This window comes from Vulpes lagopus, chromosome 1 (genome assembly GCF_018345385.1).
Source record: "Vulpes lagopus strain Blue_001 chromosome 1, ASM1834538v1, whole genome shotgun sequence".
NCBI lineage: Eukaryota > Metazoa > Chordata > Mammalia > Carnivora > Canidae > Vulpes > Vulpes lagopus.
In genome coordinates, this window is record NC_054824.1 from 137,975,331 (window position 1) to 137,997,283 (window position 21,953).

Consider the following 21,953-nt stretch of genomic DNA (forward strand, 5'->3'; position numbering starts at 1 on the left):
GAGCCCTCCACCTCCTGGCAAGGCTACTCACCAAGTTCCTGGGGGGGGTGGGGGGTGGGGAGGGTTGAGAGGTTGGGAATCTTCAGTTTACTTCTGAATTGGCTAGATCAAGATGAAGTTGAGAGTCAGAGTCCTCTGTGCCTTCATCCCCATCTCCCCTAGTCCCCATTTTTTTCCCTTTCCTTAGAGGTTCAAAAAGACCAAACTCTTGCAGCTTTTCCCAACAACCCCTGGTGACACTGATCACCCTCACGGAGCTGCTATACTTCAATGAACAGGTCATCTTCATCCTACTCTGTTCTGATTCAGCACTTCCCAAACTGGAATGTGTTCATGAATCATTTGGGAATCTGATAAAATGCAGATTTTGGCTCTTAGGTCTGGAGTGGGGTCTGAGATTTTGCATTTCTGACAGAGGATGTCCATGTTGCTGGTCTAGAGTCTAACTGATTTGTGTGTGCTGGTCTCAGCTGCCCAACTATGCATTTAATGGTCATGAACTATAAAAACCTGACCTTGTACTACCTGTATGACGTGTTGATGAGCAAGTGGGGAGGGGACATATGCTCAGTGGCAGCGATAGGAGGGAAGATGGTCAGGTGTTTGAATATCAAGGCACACAGTGTCAAGAACTGTGCAGGATCTGAGAATTTACCCTACTCTCAAGCTAACAAATTAGTCTTCCATGGTTTTATGAATGGTGGCAGCAGACACAAGACTCCTGAGTCTGAGACAAAGGGCACTTTACTACTCACAGGAGCTAGAATATCATCATGTGTGCCAGCTTCCAAACCACAGTCCCCACGGGGCATCATGGCAACAAGGACAGAGTGATTCCTACAGATGCAGTGGGCTGCATTACAGAAAAGGGACCTCAAGCTTAGGAATGCTAATTATTTATGAAGGGACTGAAAGCAAACATTCTCAACCTTGACTTCAGAGACAGACACTGTGTCTGCCATCTTGGACAGCAGGCATGTCTACCTTCTGTCCAAGAGGTAGATTCTCTATCTCCCAAACTTTTTACTATTCAGGCATCCTTGAAAAGATAGTCTGGATTAAGAGCTGTCAGTACCTCTGCTCAAAAGATACACAGAAGTGTGAGACCCGTGGAAAATTGTTCCAGTACACAAGTAAACACAGAGGTGGATTGTATGATAGTTGATATGTTAGTTTTCTACAGCTGCCATAACAAATTACCACAAACTGGATGGCTTAAAACATTAGAAATTTATTATTTCATGGTTCAGGAACTAGATGTCCAAAACTAAGGTGAATGCAGGGCCGTGCTCTCTCTGAAAGCTCTAGGGCAGCATTCTCCTTGTGTGTCAGAGCATCCAATGGCTCCCACCGGCTCTGTCGTTCCTTGGCTTGTGTTTGCCTTACTCTCATCACTTCCTCTTCTGTCACATGACCTTCTTCCCTGTGTGTCTGTGTCTCTGCATCTCTAAATAGCCCTCTCCTTATAGGAATACTACTTATAGGATTTAGGGCCCACTGTAATCCAGTATGACCTTTTACTTAGCTTGATTACAATTCAACTCACAACAGTTAAGTAATAGAAAGAAATTCGCCAGCCCCTTCTAGTAGGAAAAATGAAAGTTATGAACACATGCCCAGGCTAATACTTAGTGTTGTATAGCAGCATCCAATTTTAAAGGAGATGGACATATCACTTGCTAAACTCTGTGCTGTTTCAGCAGGCCATTTGCTTTGTTCGAGAACAGCAGCTTAAGGTCTCAGGGAACCAAGGTGAAATAATTCTATGGTTTTGGCTAAATCCGGACTTAATTCTCAATCTTTCCTATGTCTGTATTTTTGTCCCTTAAGTAGAGATCCTATCACCCAACAACTACCCCCTTGAACTACCCCCAATCTGTTCTATTTAATTGTGAATTTAAATTTCTGGTCCTTTTCCACCCCTCAGAGGTAATTTGCCATTGCAAGCCTCATTGTGGAAGAAAAGGCTGTTCTCAAAAAAATTGTAGGTATTAGTTATCTGTGAACAGATTACAAAAATATTTTGAGGTAGGAAGCTTGTTCTGTTGTTATTATCACTGTGGATGCCAAATCTGATTAATGAACCTTTGTTTGTGCATGGACACCAAAGAATTATGCAACTAGAGTTTTTCCTTTGCCTGAGTGTCTGAGATCTTTGCTCCCCCCCCCCCTTCTTGGATCTGTTTGAGATAAGGTCTAGGGTGTGCTGTGGAAGGAGGGCAGAGCCAGAGACAATCCCATACTTAGTTGCTTCTAGCAACCTCTTACTTCTCAAAGCTGCTTTTTTGGCTTATAGAATAGCTTTGCTACTTATATGTCTTGTTCCACTTGGGGGTACATCTGAGATGATGGATGAATAAATACCCATTGGATGACCAAAATTACAGAATAGGGTACTGCCTTATTTGGCCTCAAGAATCTGATGAGGTTGGTGCAGAGAAGAACAATACAGCCTCTTATTGTCTTAAAATTCCACGGTAGCACAGGCCATTCTAACAGAAGTTCCATATAACAAAGCTGTGTCTTTGTTTCAGAGTGTAAGCCTATAGTGGAAATTTGCTGATCTGGTTATAATTCACTACAATGAAAATCCACAGGACAGATGATCAGAGAGTTTTATTCTTGGCCAGACCATGAAATAGTCACTGTCTATAGCACAAATCTTGTGCCCTGGCATAGTTCCACCACAGGAATAAGAGATTCTATGGCTTTCTGTCCCTGTTTAAAAGAGAGAGAGAGAGAGAGAAAGAGAGAGAACTAAAAAGCTTCTATGTTCTTTTTAACCCATTACAACCCAATAGAAAATTGGTCCAAATCCATTAATTCCCTGCCCCACCCCCTCCACTGGATTCCTGAATAACCAAAATGTGACCAGAATAACTTATCTTTCTTATTCAGAGCTCACCTCACTCACATCAAACTTTTGGGAAGCTCCCACTATTATTCAGGCACTGTACTAAACACTGAACTAGAAATATAAATGTTGGTCCCTGTCTCTTGGGAGCTCAGTAGCCTGAGGAGGAAAGACGGAAAGACATAGAAGTAGGATGAAACAAATGGGGGAATGAGCTTACATGGTGAGACACATTTGTTGTGTACTAATTAGGCCAGGGACAGCTTCTGGAAGGAATAGAGGACTGAAGTGAATTATGAAGGATATTTAACATAGAACCAGGTCAAGCTGTGGAAGAGAGTTTTAGGAAACAGTATATGCAAAGGACAAGAAGCTATACCCAAGGGCTGGCAAGTGGTTCAGCCTGGCTGTCAGTAGACACTCAATTTATTGACTAATGCTTAGGTAGGCCCTCCCTCATTCTGGTGTAATTCCAGCCTAACAAAAGACTGAATGCCCAGTGGGGTTCATTAAAATGGGTGTGAAATATGTTGCATGCAGAAACGTGAATGTACATTACTGAAGGTTGCAGTACATTCATATATAGATATATAGATATATATATATCTATATATGAATATATATAGATATATATATATAGAGAAAGAAGAACCTTGTCTTCTGTGTTGAGCTATGTCACTCCCTCTCATTTAATGTGATTAAAGGCAACATTTAATAGTTCCACAGAGCTTTCTGTGCTGATCCCTATCTCCTGGGTAGCAACTATTTCCTTTTATTCTACACATTTTGATACAAGCTAAAAAAACCGCAATGTGACATCATTTATAAAATGAATCTGGGTGAAAAATAAAATCACACAGGATTGTGATTCTTTGAATTCAGAACTATGAGGCAGATTTTTTTTTTTGAGGCAGATTTTATACACATTTCTCTGTCTCCCTCTTTTTTTTTCTTTTTATGAGAGGTCTCTGCCTCTCCACTTAACAAAGGGAAAGCATGAGGGTGCTGTCTTTTGGTAGTGTGATGCTCTTCCTCTAATAAATTCAAGGCTGAATGATCAGCAGCAATGCCAGCAGCTAGATATTTCCACTGTCCACTATGTCTCCTTGTCTTTAGACAGTTGAATGAACTTCAGAGGGTGTGGATTTGTTTGTGGGTTGTAGGGCAAAGAATCCCAGAGGCTTATTACTAAATGAGCCTGAAGAGGAGGTTTTCGTGGGTATAATTGCCTCTGTAGAATGAGTCAGCCAGCCTTAGACCTACTGGATGGAAAAAAGAAAGAGAGGGGTGATCTGAGGGGTGATGGGAATTTCCAGAGAAGTAGTTTGAAGGTTAATAAATACAAAATACGCTCTTCATAAATGAGAGAAAGGACCACCTCATGTGTAGATGTGTCCACTTCATTTATTTTTGGGGTATTGATTTTGCCTTGTATTCTTGGGAGGCTTCAGAAGGAAAGATCTCTTCCTGAGACACATATCTAAGTATTAATAGGTTTAAGTTTTTGATTCAGTTTCATTCAAAATTCTATAAGCTTATTAAACTTCTACACGTCCTTCATTAAGCTGATAGAGATATAGGAGAAGGGTACTGAGCTTGCAGCCTTATAGGGAAAATGCACATGGGCATGTGAATTTTGCGTATGGTTAGTAAAATTCAGTTCAATTGTGCCTCAGTAAGTTAGTATTAATTAAACATTTACAGAGTGTGTGGTGGTAGGAGGTGCATGAGAAAGAACATGGTCTTTGCCACTGTCCATCTGGGTTCCTTGAGATTCTTTGAGTCTACATTTCTCCAATTGTAGCATGAGATGTTATCAAAAGCATCTCATCACATTCCAATGTGATGGCTGCATAGCAGCTGGTTCAACACAGGGTATGCAATGGGTGCTTAATAAATAAAAGATTTTTTCTCCCTTATCTTTTGATTAAGACCCTCCTCTGGAATTCTGGGTTTCTGGGGACTAAGTTTCTTGATCAAAGCTCCAGACTTTCTGAGACCAGCCTTCTAATAGCAATGATTTTATAGTTGTGGAGTCTCTTATTAGTAGGGTCTGTCATCACTGCTCTGCTCCAGCTTCTGTTAGAGAAGACATTACTGAATCTCATGTCAGTTCAGGGTTCCTCCCAGCTGGAGGGATCCACACTCATGCTCATCATTATTCCTGGGCTGATTTCCTAGTTTCAAACATCTGCACTCAAGTCCCCTTTTCATGTCTTAATCTACTTGCAGTCTACTCTTCCTCTGGATAACCTCCAACACTCCTGATCCAGGTTTTTTTAATTTTTCCTGGTTTGACCCAGAAACTACTGCCAAATCCAGTGTCCAGATGTTATTAATGTAGAGCTGAGAAATATACTAAACAAACCAATAAATTCAGAGAGTGATCATTTGCACTCCTCCTTCAGGTTTATGATAGCCATTTCAGGAGGTGGGGAGAGGGAAAGGATATACTTTCCAGGGTCTACATTTGCCTCCAGTACTTGACATGTACATCTACAAACTCCTGATCCATCGTCTCTATAATGCCATGTTATTTGCTTCTTTCAGGACACTGACTTCTAGAGATGCTATTTCATGTGGCTCGCCTAATGTTGGTAATTCAGTGACTTGTCTTTTCCTATCTTAGCATACATCCAAAAGTAGTTTATTACTAGCACACACTCTGTAGCATGTGTATATGTGTGTGTAACTCATCAGGTAGGGTGGTAGCATGAGTAACACTGTTATTTGTTGATGAAGCACTTTGAAATTTTCGGTATGTTGATGTCTCCACCATCTCATCTGATTTTCACATGAATGGGATTGGGGGAATGATTAGAATTGTTTTTTCCTACTGGTAAGGATGCAGCAATTCAGAGAGGTGAAGTTATCTGGCCAATGTCATGCAGCTATTTAGACTTAGAGTCAGGATTCCAGATGTGCTTGTTCCAAATTTAGTGTCTTTTTTCTACACAATCCTCTATTTTGTTAAAATAACTTTCAATGAGGCTTTAATAGATGGAATAGGTCAATTTCTTTGGGGATTCTTACATTTCAGTGAAGATCTTGGATGCTTTAAACCAGGGGGCTCATTTCACTTAGAAAGTGTCCCAGGTACCATAGCAACCCTTATGAGATGATGGTGATAGAAGGCCCTGGCCTTATCCACTTGGTCTGTTGCCTCTGGCACTACCAGACCTTCCTGTCTTAGCTGATTTCAATCATGGCTCATAAATATTCCATAAAAATGGTCTACTAGGTGCCCAATTTATAGGCAGGATTTCAGTTAATCTTTTTAAATCTTTTCTTTTTGAGAAAGAGACTGAGCGCCAGAAAGAGCACAATTTGGGGGAGGAGCAGAATGAGAGGGAGAAGCAGACTCCCCACTGAACAGGAAGCCTGATGTGTCTGTGTGTGGGGGGGGTGGCTACTAGGACCCCAGGATCATGACCTGAGCCAAAGGCAGACACTTAACTGGCTGAGACACCCAGGTGTCCCTCAGTTCATCTTCATAGGTAATTTCCTTGGCATGATTTTAAGTTAAATTTTCAGAAACTCTGTTAGTATCTCCATTTTTAACCTGAGAAAACAGGGATCAAGAGATGTTAATTAACAGACATGAAGCAGCTGACAGATCAGTCTTCACATCCAAGTGCGGCTTAATCAAGGCGCATAAATGCTTGTGATGCTTCTGACTGGTCCTGGCCTTGGTCTTTTCCCAGCAGCCCAGAGCTGAGGCATACTGCCTGAGGCAGTTTCAGAATTGTATTTATCTCACCCCCTTTGCTGACATTTCCTTCCATCTTCCTGTTGTCTTTCCCTCTTGTCACCAGAGCAGCCATGCCAGGGGGAGGGGGCAGTCTCTGGGCTGGAAGCCCCTGACCGTTTCAGCAGGCTGCACAATGAACTGGTCTCGTGGGACCAGCCCAGTCAGCTCTGTGATGGTAACCTCCATACACCTCAGTTCTCCTTCTCCCGTTCCAAAACAGAGCATTAAGCACCTGGTCCCCTTTAATGTCTGGTGTACTTTACACTGAAGTCAGACTGTTAGCCACAGCTGGGTGGTTCTTTCTGACAGCAGTTCCTGCAATGAAAACCAAGCCTCCCAAATACTCCCAGCTTTTGTTATGTGTAAAGTTATATTTTTTCCATGCAGAAGAGTGACATCCTCATGGCAGAGTCTGTCTCCGGCTCCATCGAAGCATAACAACCTTTAGCTAGAGGACCAGACTTCCATGGATTGCTCAGCTGCAGTGCTCAATTAGCTTTCCAATATTTTTTCCCTATTTTCTCCTAACACACTGTCAAACATGTCAAACACAGAGCAGCCTTTCTGATGTGGACACTGGCTCATTAGGCCCCAGCTGAGATCATTAAAATCTGTTTCTTTAAGGCCGATGGAAAGGGCAGATTTATGCTTCCTCTGATAGAGCTGGTCTTAAATTTCCTCCCTATTGTGAGATGGAGAGTCGGTGATGAATCAGTGATATTTCAGACTTTACTAGAGGAAAACTGGCTGCTCATAAGATTGAGATTTCTGGAATAGAACAGCAGACATGAAGCCATTGAATGAACACACATTTCTGGTCTTGACTCCTACCATGAGTCAATCTTAATGATGTTGCTTCCTTTAAGAAAGGGTTTCTCAACCTTGGCACTGTTCACATTTGGGCCAGCTCATTCTTTGTCATGGAGAGGTGTCCTCTTCATTCTAGAATGTTAGCACCACATCTGGTTTCTACCTACTAGATACCAGTAGCACACCCTGTAAGTTGCAACAACTAAAAGTGTCCCCAGACATTGCCAATGTTCTTTGGGTGCAAAGTCACTCCCAGCTGGATAACAGTGCTTTAGGATTTTCCAGGAGTTTGGCTGGCCCCCTCAAATTAATTCTCTATAGAGATTTCAACCATGAATCTAAGTTATAAGATGGTAGGCATGAAAGCATTTGATGGTAGTCACTAATATGGCCAGACTGGCAAAATTGTGAATCAGGGGGAAGCACGTTTGCAGTGACTTCAAAATTTTGTTTTGTTTATCTCGCCTTCCACCCTAATCCCCTTTCTCCCCTGCCCACTGATACTTAATGCTCATCTGCTATGTCATAGCACATGAGTTCCCTACTATAGGACGTATCAGAGTTGGATCTCTTGCTGACTTTGTACGTTCTTAGGGCTTTAATTTTCTCCTCATAGTACCTATGAAACATTACTTTTATTTTGTTCTCCAAGAACCCTGCTTGCTGGAGAAACAATGCAAGAAACAAGAAACAATAAACAATCTTGTTTTATTTAATAGACTGTTATTGGTTGAATGGGTCAATCTTCTCAGATTTATATGCTGTATATATCTAAATATATGCTTTTAATATTTAAAAAGGTAATGAGGGATTTAGACACCATAACAGAATTCTAGAGAGGTTATAAGATTAGAAAGCCCTAAAATCACACCTCTACCTAAGTATGCAAACAGTCTCTAAGGGAGACTAGGACAATATTCTTCAAACTGTTACATAGTATCTATAATCTTTAAAAAAATGTCTGGACTTCAATATGTATATATTATTTGTAAGCTTAAAGCATTAAAAAACCTAAATATTAATAAAGATCAAATTTCATAATTTTAAGATACTTTTTACAATTTGTTAAAAAATTTTATTTGAGAGAGAGTGAGCAAGAGAGAAAGCACACATGCAGGGAGGAGGGGCAGAAGGAGAGGGAGAAGCAGAGGGAAAGGGAGAAGCAGGCTACCCACTGAGCAGGGAGTCCCACATAGGGCTCCATCCGAGAACCCTGGGATCATGACCTGAGCCGAAGGCAGATGCTTAACTGACTGAGCCACCCAGGTGCCCCTTAAGATACTTCTCATAACTGGAAGTGATCATGTTTTTTTTTTTTTTCTGTATCCTTCCAAAGTCATCTTATAATTTTATATCTGCCTGGATTCTTACTCTGGAAATGACTTCTTAATAATGAGCTTCAGGGGACCTTAAATTCTCTAAACCTGGACATACAATTTTGTGACCCTAAGCACATGCTTTATTTTTCTACAGAGAGGTCCATAGCATTCATACATTTTAAAAAGAGGTCCTTAATTCAAAAGATATTAAAGGCCATATGGTAGTCCTTGAGAGTGATCAAGCATTCATGCAATGAGCTGTGATAGAATTTATGCCTTTTTATAAGATTGCAAGGATAGAGAGCAGCCTTCTCCTCAATGCCAGTCCCCCTTAGCCTCCTGATTCTGCATCAGGGTAGTTTGCTCAGTCTCCCCCATTCCTTTCTGGTGATCATGAACTAAATCTTTGAATTTTAACCTTGCAAATATACAACCACCCTGATTTAAAGCTACAAAGGGTTTTAGAGATCCTCTAGTCTTCTTTTCTGTTTTTAGAGATGATAAAAGCAGAGCATCCAAGGTCATCTAACTCTTGTCCCCAAGTGCCACACTGCTGCTCTGTGAAGATGGTTTTTATAATTGTTGCACCATACAACAGTTTCAATATTAAAAAAGAGAAAATTATAATAAACCCAGGGCTTCTGGCATGCAAATGTTAAGAAATATTAAACATTTCTAGAATGTATCTTGAATCTCTCCCTGATCTGAGCAACTGGACAGAGTCACTGAAACAACATCCTTATTTAAATGGATATAAGTATTTGAGGAGAAGTAAATTAGAATGATGAGTAAACCTCTTGAGGAGCTAAGAAGACTCATTTCTTGTAGTCTGTGATGGGGCTGTTTTAGGGATATCACTGGGAGTGCATGCATGCATTAACACATCAGAGCTGTTTTTAAGTAAAAGAAATGACAAACAGCATAAGTACCCATGCCTTTCCCAGACACTGACTTTACATAATCATATGACCCAGAACAGAGAGAATTTCTCTTTTTCTCTGATGCCTGTTGCTTGTCTCTAGTGTTTCAATTCTTGTTCCCCAGGTAGGAGTCTACGGTTGCTATGGTGTCCCCCTCTCTCCTGGGTCAGGAAAATGAGTGGCGATGGGTGTGATTGTGCATCAGTGCTGTGCTACGCTCACAGTGCTCAGGGGACTCTTGCCCCACGTGGGCAGAATGCTTCCTATTGTGCAGATATCTATGTCTGGGAGTCAAAGCTTGCTCAAGGCTAGCTTCTTCCTGCTCAAGCTTAGGACAACAGAGGGACCATTACGAGCAGCATATTTCTCCCTGTGCCTCCATTTTGGCTGACAAAGCCATGAGACTCTTATCTGTTGTGTACACTGGATTTCTGAATGAGATTTCCCCCCAAAAAAGTTTGGAAACTATTGATTTAGTCCACCATTCCACTTACTGCAGGTGACTTGTCCGTGGTCACTTTCCAGAATTGCTCCTCTAGAGTCACAGGGAATTCAAGTGCCTCTTCCTGGCAGGCCTATATTAAGCCCCCCAGACTTTATCTGTGCTTTCTTGTTTAAATTATGAAGCAAGAGAGTGGGTTTCTATCCCAGGCATTTAATCCTGGGTCCCCTATTGTGAAGACATGAAGATGATCTGACTCTGGCTCTCAGCCTGGACCTAGGCCCAAGGAAAGGCTAGTGGAGAGAAGCCAGGTTGTAGCAAGCATAAAGATCCAAGAGCCAGAAGCAAATACTGAGACTTATAAGCTGTTGAATTTCTTAATTTTTAAGGCGGCGCAACTTCAGTAAAAGCTCATGAAGGAAAGCACTTACTATGTGTCAGACACTGTTCTGAATGGTGGAATAGATATTAAACAAAACAATCAAAATATCTCCCCCAAGGAGATGATATTCTCACTCCCACCCCCCATCTCTCTCTCTCTCTCTCTCTCATCTGTTTCTGTGTGTGTAACATAATATATCTTGGTAAGTAGTGTTTTCTATGTGATGTATGGAAATAAATGTGTTCCCATGCCTGAGGACATGCAAGGAAGCAGCCTCCCTCAACATGTCAGGAATAATTGGCTCAGAACAGGAGAGGAAAAACAGCCATTAAAACACAGAGTAAGTTCCTAGCCAGGTCAGAAACTGGCCTGGGCTTTTTCCTCTTTGCGATCCAGCTTGCCACCAACTGTCTTTACACTCTCTTCTGCCTTAGGAAGTTGCTCAGGGAAATTCCCAGGGCAGGAAACCAATAAAAACTTTCCCATTTAAAATATTCTAGAAGTGGTCCTGTCTCCGCCACATGACATCAAGAGCAGCAGCGTCAGCCGCAGACAAAAATAGCAGTGACAGCTTCCATTTAAGGGCAGAGTGCTCCCAAGTTGACTGCCACACTTGTAGCAGCCTGGGTAGTCCAGTGTTAGCATTTTAGGACCCACTAAGAGAAAAACTTTTGCTTTATACAAGCGCTTCGACCTTACAAGGTCTTGACGGACAGATGGAGGATTTTTCCCAGGAAGCTGGTGAATAGTGTGTCCCTGCGAACACTTGCAGGCCATGCAACTTCCCTCTGCTAATCAAGCAGGTTTCATCGAATTCTCTAAAACTGGACACACAATTTTGTGACCCTTAAACACATGCTTTGTTTACAGTTTCAGAAATGCCACATGTCACCCATGACAGTGCAATCATTTGTGTCCTCCTAGAAAACACCTAGGCTGACTGGAGACAATTATGTAAATACTCTTTAAATAGTTAGTGTTCTTTCTCACACTTCCATATCCTCAAAACACACAGACGTTTATCTCTGTCTCTGTAGAGCATACTTTACTTTACAGCCATTTTTACATTTACCCCCTCATTTCATCTTTTTAGCTGCCTTGTCATGTAGGTCAAACAGAATTTATTTTGGGATTCATTAATGTGCCCAGAAAGTTCTAGTAGCTGGCCAAAGGCAACATAGCTATAGAACCCAGTCTTCACATAGAAACCCTTTTCCAACCCATTGTCTGCTATTTTTACCATTTTAAAATGCTTAGCAACCATCTCTTCTTACATTTTATGAATATCTGAAGACTTCAACATTTTTTTTTAACCACAGTTTCTTAAGAGAGTTGATGTTTTTAAAGGTAAAGGACAACGCTGAATACTCTCCCCTGTAAGGGATGCCAAGAATGCACTTGATTAGGGTCTAAAATAAGAAAATGGAAAGGGTAGAACCCCAATCTGAAGGGTCTCAACTCAGTCTTATATTTTTGTGGTGGGTGTCCAGTTTAAAACCTGACGCACAGGGAATATTTACCACATTTTGGTTGAGCAAATGAATGCATAAATGTATGAATAAGTTTTCTAATCTAACAGCGCATCATGGAGGGCAAATGTAATCCGAGCATGTGGGGTACATATCTAAGAAAAATAAGGTGCTCTTTGAAATAGGGCACACACCCTGCTCTAAGAAAACAAATGCCTCCCAAGATGATTCCCGCTAACCACTCTACCTCACAGTGTCTCCCCAGCATTGGCTACCTGTCAAAATGCCACTTCTCTGGTCAGTGGTGACCACTCTTTTGGGCAGTGGGGAGAGGGGCCTCTTGCCTTCTCCTCTTTAGCTCTGTTGCACCACCTCAGAGTCCATAAGACATGTCTTAATTATTGTTGTGACATGGCTTATCCACAGAGCTGGCCAGAGCTTATAAACAGCTGCTCCTAGTGGGGAAGGTTGTATGTTTGTATCTATTTGGTGGGAATGGCAACATGACATTTTTGCCCACTCTTAACACTTCTTCAAGACACTGCTCAGTCTGCAGATGATGCTCTGGTGCATTTTCTGACCTTCCTCAGGGATTCTGAGCCCACCAGAGTTAATGGGTATGAGAGTGTGTCGGAATGGGTAGATGCCAGTTCAGTCTCTACCATTTATCAGACATTGCTGTGTGTGTAGCCAATGAACCTCTCAGGCTGAGCTGCTTAAGGAATGCCTTTTTTTAAAATGTAAAACTCTGTTTCAATGCAAAATAAAAGATACTATCTATTTAACATCTATGTATTTGGCAGGCAATTTTGGCTTTTCAATCTACAATCCTTATAAAATCCTAAAATTGAGGGGTTTCCATTATTACAGATAAGAGAACAGAGGGCTCTCAGAGAGGGCTTTCCCTGCTCTGGAATAGTTGGCTCTAGGGATCATGGTCTTCCATTTCCTGAAAATATGACTCAACTCAGAAACTTTGGTATTTCCCCCACTGAATAGCTAATCTAAGCCAAATTGTGTGGTTTGATATTCCAGACCCTCATCAGTGGTCAAAAGCTTCCTTGCCTAACTTCTGAACACTTTGTGACTTTTTCCTGGTTCTCTAATCTGTATACTTGGCTCTGGCTACTGCAACTTCTTTATTGTGCCTCCTTCTTCCCAGTTAAATCCAAACACTTTGTGAGCCCCTGCCTACAAGGTACCGTCTTCCTTGAGCCTACACAGAGGTACACCTAGTCTGGTCTCTTACAACAAAAATGCCAGGAGAACTCAGCTAATTCCCACTAACATGGTATTTGTAAGTTGTTTCTTAGAACTGCCCTCTGTTTATGTATTTATTCACAGTTTCCAAACTAAACTCTAAACTCTGAAGAGCAGGGGGAAATAACTGACTTTTTTAAAAGCTTCCACAAGACTTGGCAGGGGACTCCCACTTTCAGACAGCCTTACTTAATGAATTATCTGAACAAATCTTGATGGATTGTTCTAAGAAAGTTATGATCTTTAACTCTTCTTTGGTGACACCCAATTGCTCCCTAAAGCTGTTTAATAGTAATACTCTGTATAAAATTGTCCACATGCAAAGCCTTTATGTCATTGCTTAACTCAAGCTTACAATCAACTCAGAAGGCATCTGCCATTATCCCTGTTTTGCAGGTAAAAAACAAGTCTAGTGGCTAAATGGAGTGCTCAGTGTGAAACAGAGTTAGGGAGAAAATCAAAACTGGAACAGAAGACTTCTGATGTCTGATCGAGAGTACTTACACCTTCCAGGACACCTTTCTACCTTTCATTGCATTGCACCCAGTGTGGAGCTCTAGTCCATTTGTACCTTTACGTCACAGTGTTCTCTAAAGATTGCAATAATTGTATGCATATTAGCCTAATAAAAAAGTGATTTACAGTGGCTTACCAGATGTTACAAATTTTCTAGTGAGAAAGGTCTATTGAATCTGGGATTTATATTTTCAATAAGTAAAACCATTCTACTTTTTTTGTGTGAACAGGGTTACGAGAAATGTTTTCTGATAAGCTTGGTAGGGCATGGTAACCTGGGAAAGCTCATATGTCATCTGCCAGTTAGAACTTTCAGACCTGAAGCCATCCTTTTGTGTCCTGGTCCCTCTTCCCTTCCTTTATTAAGGTGCAGCTCACCTGTGAGGGTGTATTATTATTCCTTCAAGCCGATCTATCAGCTCACTGAAGTGCAAAGGCTTTTCGTACTCACATATAGTATATTCAGTGAACTGCTGGAAAATTACAGGACTCAATAAAACCCATATCCCTAAATTCAGTCCATTCTGTACAGTTTTCCATTTGCCTCACCCATTATTTCTTATAGGTGTACTCAGGGTTACACAATTTGATCACATTATACATTTAAAATTTTCTCACTGATCCCATCCTTCCTAGATAGTCGAAGATAAAATGTTTTTAAGTGCAATTTAGTACTAATGGAATCTGAGAAGTAATAAAAGTTATGTGTGTGTATTCAAAGGTTTTTTGGGTTTTGTGGGCTCTTTATGGGGGTGGGTAGGTATAGTGGAATACACCACAAAACCGTTCTAGAGGATCATTTTCTGAGTTAATCAGGTTAGGATTTCGGAAATTTAATTTGAAGCAGGTTTTTGTCAAATGTAAGCAAATGATATGAACCAACAAAATATAACTTAAAAAGTAAATATGTTAATTCATTTGTTTAAAAATATTTCCCTAGATCAGTATCATCCAATCGGAATAGAATATGAGCCAAGCCACATACCTAATTTTGCATTTTTAAACCATATTTTAAAAAGATAAGTAACTATAGTTAATTTGAATAATATAGTTTATTTCCCTCCATATATCTAAAATATTATTTCAATATATTCAATATAAAACTGTTGGGATATTTTACATTCTTTTTCTTTTTACTGTCTCAAAAATATAGTGTGCATTTCCACTTAGAAATATCTCAATTTGGACTAACTACCGTGCTGTAGCTAGCTTACACAGGAGTGCCAGAGCTGATTGTTAAATTTTCAGAATTTCATGACCTGGTTGATTTGTAGATTAAAATTAGGCATTGGAGGAGTATTCATTCCACAGATAACATCAACCATTGCAATTTGGCAGGGTGAGGGGCAGAGGGATAGCTCACTGTTAAATATTCATCAACACACCACTGCTCAACAGCCACTGTGGCTAGTAGCTACCATATTGGATAATGCATTCCTACATAATAAAGAAAATTATATATTTGTTAGACATGTTTCTTTTTTTAAGAATTATTTCTTATTTGAGGGAGAGCATGCATGCATGCACTCATGGGGAGGAACAGGGGTGGGGGGAGAAAGTCTTAAGTAAACTTTAGGGTGTGCATGGAGTGCATCTTGGGGCTCATTCTCATGACTCTCAGATAAAGACCTGAGCCAAAACTGATAGTTGAATGCTTAACAGACTGCATTCACCCACATACCCCTATTAGATGTATTTCTTATGCACTTTTTTAGAACTCTTTAATTTATTCTAAGTATGGTGACAGTATGGCACTTTTCACAGTAGACCTCACTTGGAAAGATACCAGGAGAGATAAAGATAAAAAAAAAAAGTGACTAAGAACCTATTAGTTTTGAGACCCCATAGCATAACTGCCCCTCTATTCCATACAGTTCCACATGGGTTTGTGCTTGGGAAAGGTTTGTTTCTTCTGAACTTAAGAATGGGTCTAGTTGTGAATGCTGGTATTGATGAGGAGAGGACTAGGGAAAGGAATTAGCATAAAAACATGAGCAAGTATGAACTTTCTTATAGATATGAGTACTGATTTTGTTTTATGAGAAAATAGAGTTTATATTAAGATATTAGTTTATATATTTAAGCCTCATTATGGGTTATTAAATGTTATCTATTAAAAAGTCCATAATTCCTTCAGTTTTTAAGATTACTTACTATACTTCTAATACATTAAATTTAAGTAATTAAATCTAATTTTAGTGGATCTTGGGGTAGGCATTCTAGGATATTTTATTATAAAAGTCTCTGATGTCTATAAGAAATATATACACTTCCATAAAACCAATAATAGCTTGCTTTTATTGGGTATGTAACTATATGCCAGGCACTTTAAATATTTATTTCAATTGATTTACACAATGATCCTAAGTGGTGGATATTATAGAGATTCTAAAGAGTAGGGAAGAAGCTCAGGGACATTAGTGGGTTCAAAGTCAGTCATCTGGTAAATGGTAGACTCGAACAATGAACTAAGGTCTTTCATATTTCAAAATCAATGGGCTTTCCTCTAGGACAGACTAGGACAGACTAGCTTCCTTAGAACTTCAAGTTCACTCCATGTTTTTCTTAGTGGGGAGATGAGACCAAAGACAGATTGGAATTATAATGATTTTAGAAACAGTAAACTCTCTTGTGTTCAACTAGGGAAGGGTGGTGGAACTGAGACAAGTAGCAAGCTCAAATACCAGACTATAAGCTTGATCTGGTTCACTCTGCTAACTGCAGTACATATGCCAGTGCTAGTGTACTACATGTACTAAATACACATAGGTAGTGTGCTTGGATAGAAAAACAACAGCAGAAAACTCAAGTACAACAAAACCTCTATTCTACAGGAATAATAATGGAAGATGGCATTTTCTGAGTACTTGCCACAGGCCAGGCCCTGTTCTAGGTGCTTCCTTGTATAGTTCTTACACTCATCACAAAAATTGTATGAGATAGGTACAATTAATATTTTCACTTTACAGATATGGAAAGCTGAGGCATATAAACAGTAAGATACTTTTTCATGTTAAGAATAAAGAGCTGACAGAGATGTAAACCCAAGCAGCCTCGGTCCACAGTTCATATTCCATGCTACTGTAACATATGTCTGTCTCATTGATTGTATGGCAGACAAGTCACAGACACTTCAAACTTCAAATGAGAACATATTTGCTCTAGAGTGACTATGAAAAAGCAATCTGTCTACCACCATGCATCAGTTCAGTATGAATTTGCCAAATTAGAAATTAAAAATTCTGGTAAAACCTGAGCTCACTGATACAGAGAACAAATTGGTAGCTGCCTGAGGTGGAGGAGGGAGATGGGTGAAATAGGTACAGGGGGTCAAGAGGTAAAAATTTCCAGAGAAATCACTTTCTAGTTTTAAAATATGGAAGATAGAAGTATTGGAATTTAAACAGGCCAGTAAAGGAGAACTGGGATTTGCATACACAGGGGACATTGAGAGCATTTTCTAGCTAAAGAAAGCAAGTATGAGCAAAGACATAGGAAACAAGTCTAAGTCAATACAGGGGGCAAAAATTTTGAAAATGTGCAAATGGCCAATAGCGGAAAGGTAGCTAGCAGTAAGAGCAAGCTTAAGTCTGTCTCCTGTGCAGTGGGGAATTGAGTTATCCACAGGAGACTCCCATTCAAGGAACCTCTATCACAGGCACCATGAGGACATTAACACCTTCCCTGAGGTGTTAAATTCCAGTGTGCTAGAAGACCAATAACTCTAACATATTGTAGGGGAAGATGAGTAACCCATCTGGCAAAGTGTCATGGAGGGAAAGAAGGATAATACGGGTGTTAGAGGAAGGGAGGTATAGTGTATTCTCCTGAGGACTGTAAGGAAAGGTCTCATAGGTTATGCTGTGTTTAAAGTACTACTTTCATGGTGTTTAAAGCATCATAAATTAGGTGATGAGGAACAGTGGGAGATCAGATTAGAAAGGTCAGTGGAAGTCATAGTGTGGAGCATGTCACATGCCGTTGTTCAGTAGGCAGCCCTGAAGAGTTTTGAGTTCCAGATTTTCACCTCAGGAAAATATATCTGACAGTTATTAGTGGGATTAAGTGTAGTAGAGGAATCTGTGGGCTGGTGTTCACATTGGTGGTTATTGTAGAAGATTGAGGACATGATGACTTTCTGAAATAGGATAGTGACAATAGATGTGGGAGGAAGAGGACATGTGAAAGTGTTTGGGTACCAAAAGAAATTGCTGAATGTAATGAGGAAAACCCCAAGACTTGAGAGCAGGGAAATGGCAAGATCAATATTAAATGAGTTACCAATTCTTTTGTTCTCTCTTGCAACCATTTATATAGGTGCTGTGATTCAGAGAAGACAGGGATGGTGAAAATTTAAGAGTTTAGGGAGAGCTGATAGTATTTGTAAGATTAACCTTTTCAGTGGGTGGAAAGTTGATTATTTGTGGCATGGAGGTGGGGACAGAGAAAGGCATTCTCCCAGGATACAGTGTGAGAATAAATTATTCATTTCTTGAAGGGTGATATCACTATATACACTAGAAATATAGGTTCATTTTTTTTCTTGGCCTAATGCAGATATCTAGGTATTTCTAAGTGTAGACCTCATATCTAGATAAACTAGGTATTAGTATTTCTCAATTATCTGTGATGAGGAGCCCTTTAGTTTAAAAAATTTCCTACCACTCATCAATGCTGTAAATTCCTATAGAAATGAAGTGAATAAAAAACTGACACATGTAACTTGATAGAGGTGCTCATTATCCCTACAATGACAATCGTATTGTAATATATAAATGTATCACATTTACATGGTATACACCTTAAATGTAATGTCATAAGTAAAATATTTTTCAATAAAAACTGGCATATCAATACAGATCCCAGTTTTAAAATTTTATTCAACAAATGTATGATTACTCTTTCAAACTGATAGATCAATATCTTGTGTGTGAGCAGCTGGAAGAGCAGAAGGAGAGAGAGAATCTCAACCTGATTCCCCACTGAGTGCAGAGCCCCATGTAGGGCTCCATCTCAGGACCCTGAGATCATGACTTGAGCTGAAATCAAGAATCAGACCTTAACTGACTTAAGTCACCCAGGCACTCCAATGGAACAATTTCTAAATGTCTGTTCTCAGTTGCTGAACTTGTCTCATTGTACCAGTAACAAACAGCTCTGGTACTAGCATCAGCTACACTGCCCACACATCAAGAAATTGGTCTGGGTGATCATTTCTATGGTATGATTTCAAAGATTTTAGGAAGGCTCAGAAATTCTCTTTTCTTGCTTTCAAATCCTCCACATCTCTTTTGCCCATCTCCTGCATATTTGGTGTGTGTATGTGGGTACTAAAAAATGTTAATTAATCTTCTCTATTTTTAAACAATCAGTGAAAATGTGCATACCTTTGTAACGACCTATCCTTTGTGCTACCTTTATGTATACCTTCCTGAGAAATGAACTAATTGACCAAATGGAAAGCAAATCAGTGCCACTACCCTACATCAACCCATTGTCTAAGCCTGTGTTGCATGTTCATCATCCTCTTTTGGTCTTTTCCTTCTTAGGCCAATTTCATTTAGCAAGATCTTCCTCCTTCCCCACTTGATGGAATTGTGAGCCTGCATTCCAAAGCCTGAATGCAGTTCGGGCTTCTTCAGTAGTTTCTCCCTGACCACTGCAATCCGTAATCACTCTATCCTGCTCTGACATTTTCGGATTCATTGACTGTACTCTCATTTGGTATTATAACTAATTTCCAGGTGTGTCTTCTTGCTGGGATATTGTTTTTTCTTAAGCATATTTGTCTTGTTTTCTTTTTATGTAAATACAGATGGAAAGAGAAACACGTTCCCTCTACTAGGGAACATCAAACTTTGACCACACTGGTTGTGCCAATATATACCTCTCCCAGCAGCATGTGACAGTTTCCACTGATGCATGTGCAAGGCATCACTTGATGTCATAGATATTATTAGTGCCTGCCAGGATTTTTTATTTCGTTTCTCTCTTCAGGAACAATAAGGCTGATTACACTTCCTCACCTCTTTTAAGGTAGCCAAAATCAAGTGACTTAGTCAGCCTTTGCTTTGGACAATAAGGTTGATTTCTGGGTGGATGTTTTTAAGTCCTTATAGATAATTTTCTATGTCCCTTCCATGCTGCAGCAGTTCCAGATGGCAGTGTCATAAAATGGTGAGACTTCTTTTAGCCTTGTCCCTAAGTTGTTATGTGCACAATCCCCTGTCAACCTCCTGTGTTGGCCTTAGCTTGTGATTGAGAAATCATCTTTTATTGTTTGAAGCCAGAGGATTAAAAAAAAAATTACTGCTTAGCCTAGCCCCTATCCTGGTTTGATGCTTATTGTGTTGTCAGACTTTGTAATTTTTGACAGCCTAGTGATTGTGTAATTATATCATACTGAGGGTTTAATTTGCATTTCCCTGAATATTGTGAGCTGATAAAAATATCAGTTTCTTTGGATTTCTTCCTTTGTAAATTGTCTTCAGTAACTTTCCTCCTATTTATCCATTAGCTTGTTTGCCTTTTCCTTATTGATTCATAAAATGTCTTTATATGTTACAGATAATGTCCTTTGTCAATTAGATGCTTTTTTTCTTTCCCTCTCAGTCTGGGGTGTTTGTTTAAGTATAGAGAATCTTAACTTTGATTCTGATGAATTAATCAATTTTTGCTTTTATTGTCCTTGTGTTTTGTCTTGCACAATGAAGCTTTCTTGACCCCATGATAATGAAGATATTCTCTTCCTTTCTCTTCTAAAGTCTTTGGAGTTTTGTCTATTAAGTTGAAATCTTTTCTTTTTAATTGAATTTTGTGTGTTGTGGGAAGAAAATATCTAAATTTATTTTATTCCACAAGGATAACCAATTATCCCAGCATCATTTATTATATACTCTATCCTTTCTCTGTAGATCTGCATTACACCTTCTGTCATCTAGCCCATCCATGTCCATATTTTATGTTATACCATTTATGGACACTCTGTATTGTTCCATTGATCTACTTGTCTGTCCATCAATTCCACACTGCCTTATTTACTACAGCTTTATAATAAGTCTTGATGTCTAATAAGATGAGTCTTCCATCTTTGATCTATTGCTTCAGAATGTTTGGCTATTCTTTATCTTTGTCCATGCAAACACAGAATCAGTTCCAACAGTAAGATCTGTTGGAATTTAGATTGGAGTTATCTTGAACATATAGGTCAGCTTGAGGAAGGATTTACTTCTTTATCATACCTAGTTTCCTAATCCAGGATCCAAGAACATAGAATCTCTTTCTTTTTAGGCCTTCTTTTAGTATCTCTCAATCATGTTTCATATTTTTTTCCATATAGGGTTTGCAAACCATTTTGTAGATCTGTTTCTAGATGCTTCCTATTTTTTCTTTTAAAGATTTTATTTATCATGAGAGACACACACAGAGAGAGAGAGGGAGGGGGGCAGAGACACAGGCAGAGGGAGAAGCAGGTTCTGTGCAAGAAACTCAACATGGGACTCGATCCCAGGTCCCCAGGATCACACCCCAGGCTGAAGGGGATGCTAAACGGCTGAGCCACTGGGGCTGCCCTAGGTACTTCCTATTTTTGATGCTATTGTATACACTAGCTTTGAGATTTTGTTTTTCATTTTGTAGCTATTTGTTTTTGGCCTATAGCTGTTTATTTTCTTGTAGACTGATTTTGTGTCCAGAAATATTGTTAAGCTCTCTTACCAATGCTAATGTTTTATTTAAGATTTCTTTTGGACTTGGTATGATTGCTTTTTTTTTCTGTCCTTTCCAAATTTTATGCCTTCTGATTTTTAAAAAAATGAATCACTATACTGACTAAATAGAAATGGTGTTAAAAGACATATGGAACTTTCCTGAAAGGAAATACTTTAAATACAGAAATGTTAATTGTTATTTTTGCTTCTAGGTTGTTTTTTATTTAGTTATTTTCTTTTTTCTTTTTTATTTATATCAGGGTAAAGAAACTTCCTTCATTTTGTAGTTTACCAGTATATTTTTTCATCATAAAATATATATTGAATTTTAGTAAATGCTCTTCTAATATTTTTAAAAAGATCTTATGATCATTTTTCTTTAATTGTGTATACAGTAGTTCCTATTAATTTCTGATGTTGAATCAGTCTTTAGTTATTAAGATAACCCAACTTGGCCATAATTTTCATCTTTTTGTATGTTGTTTTTATTCATATGGTGTTTTAGATCATTATAGCTATGT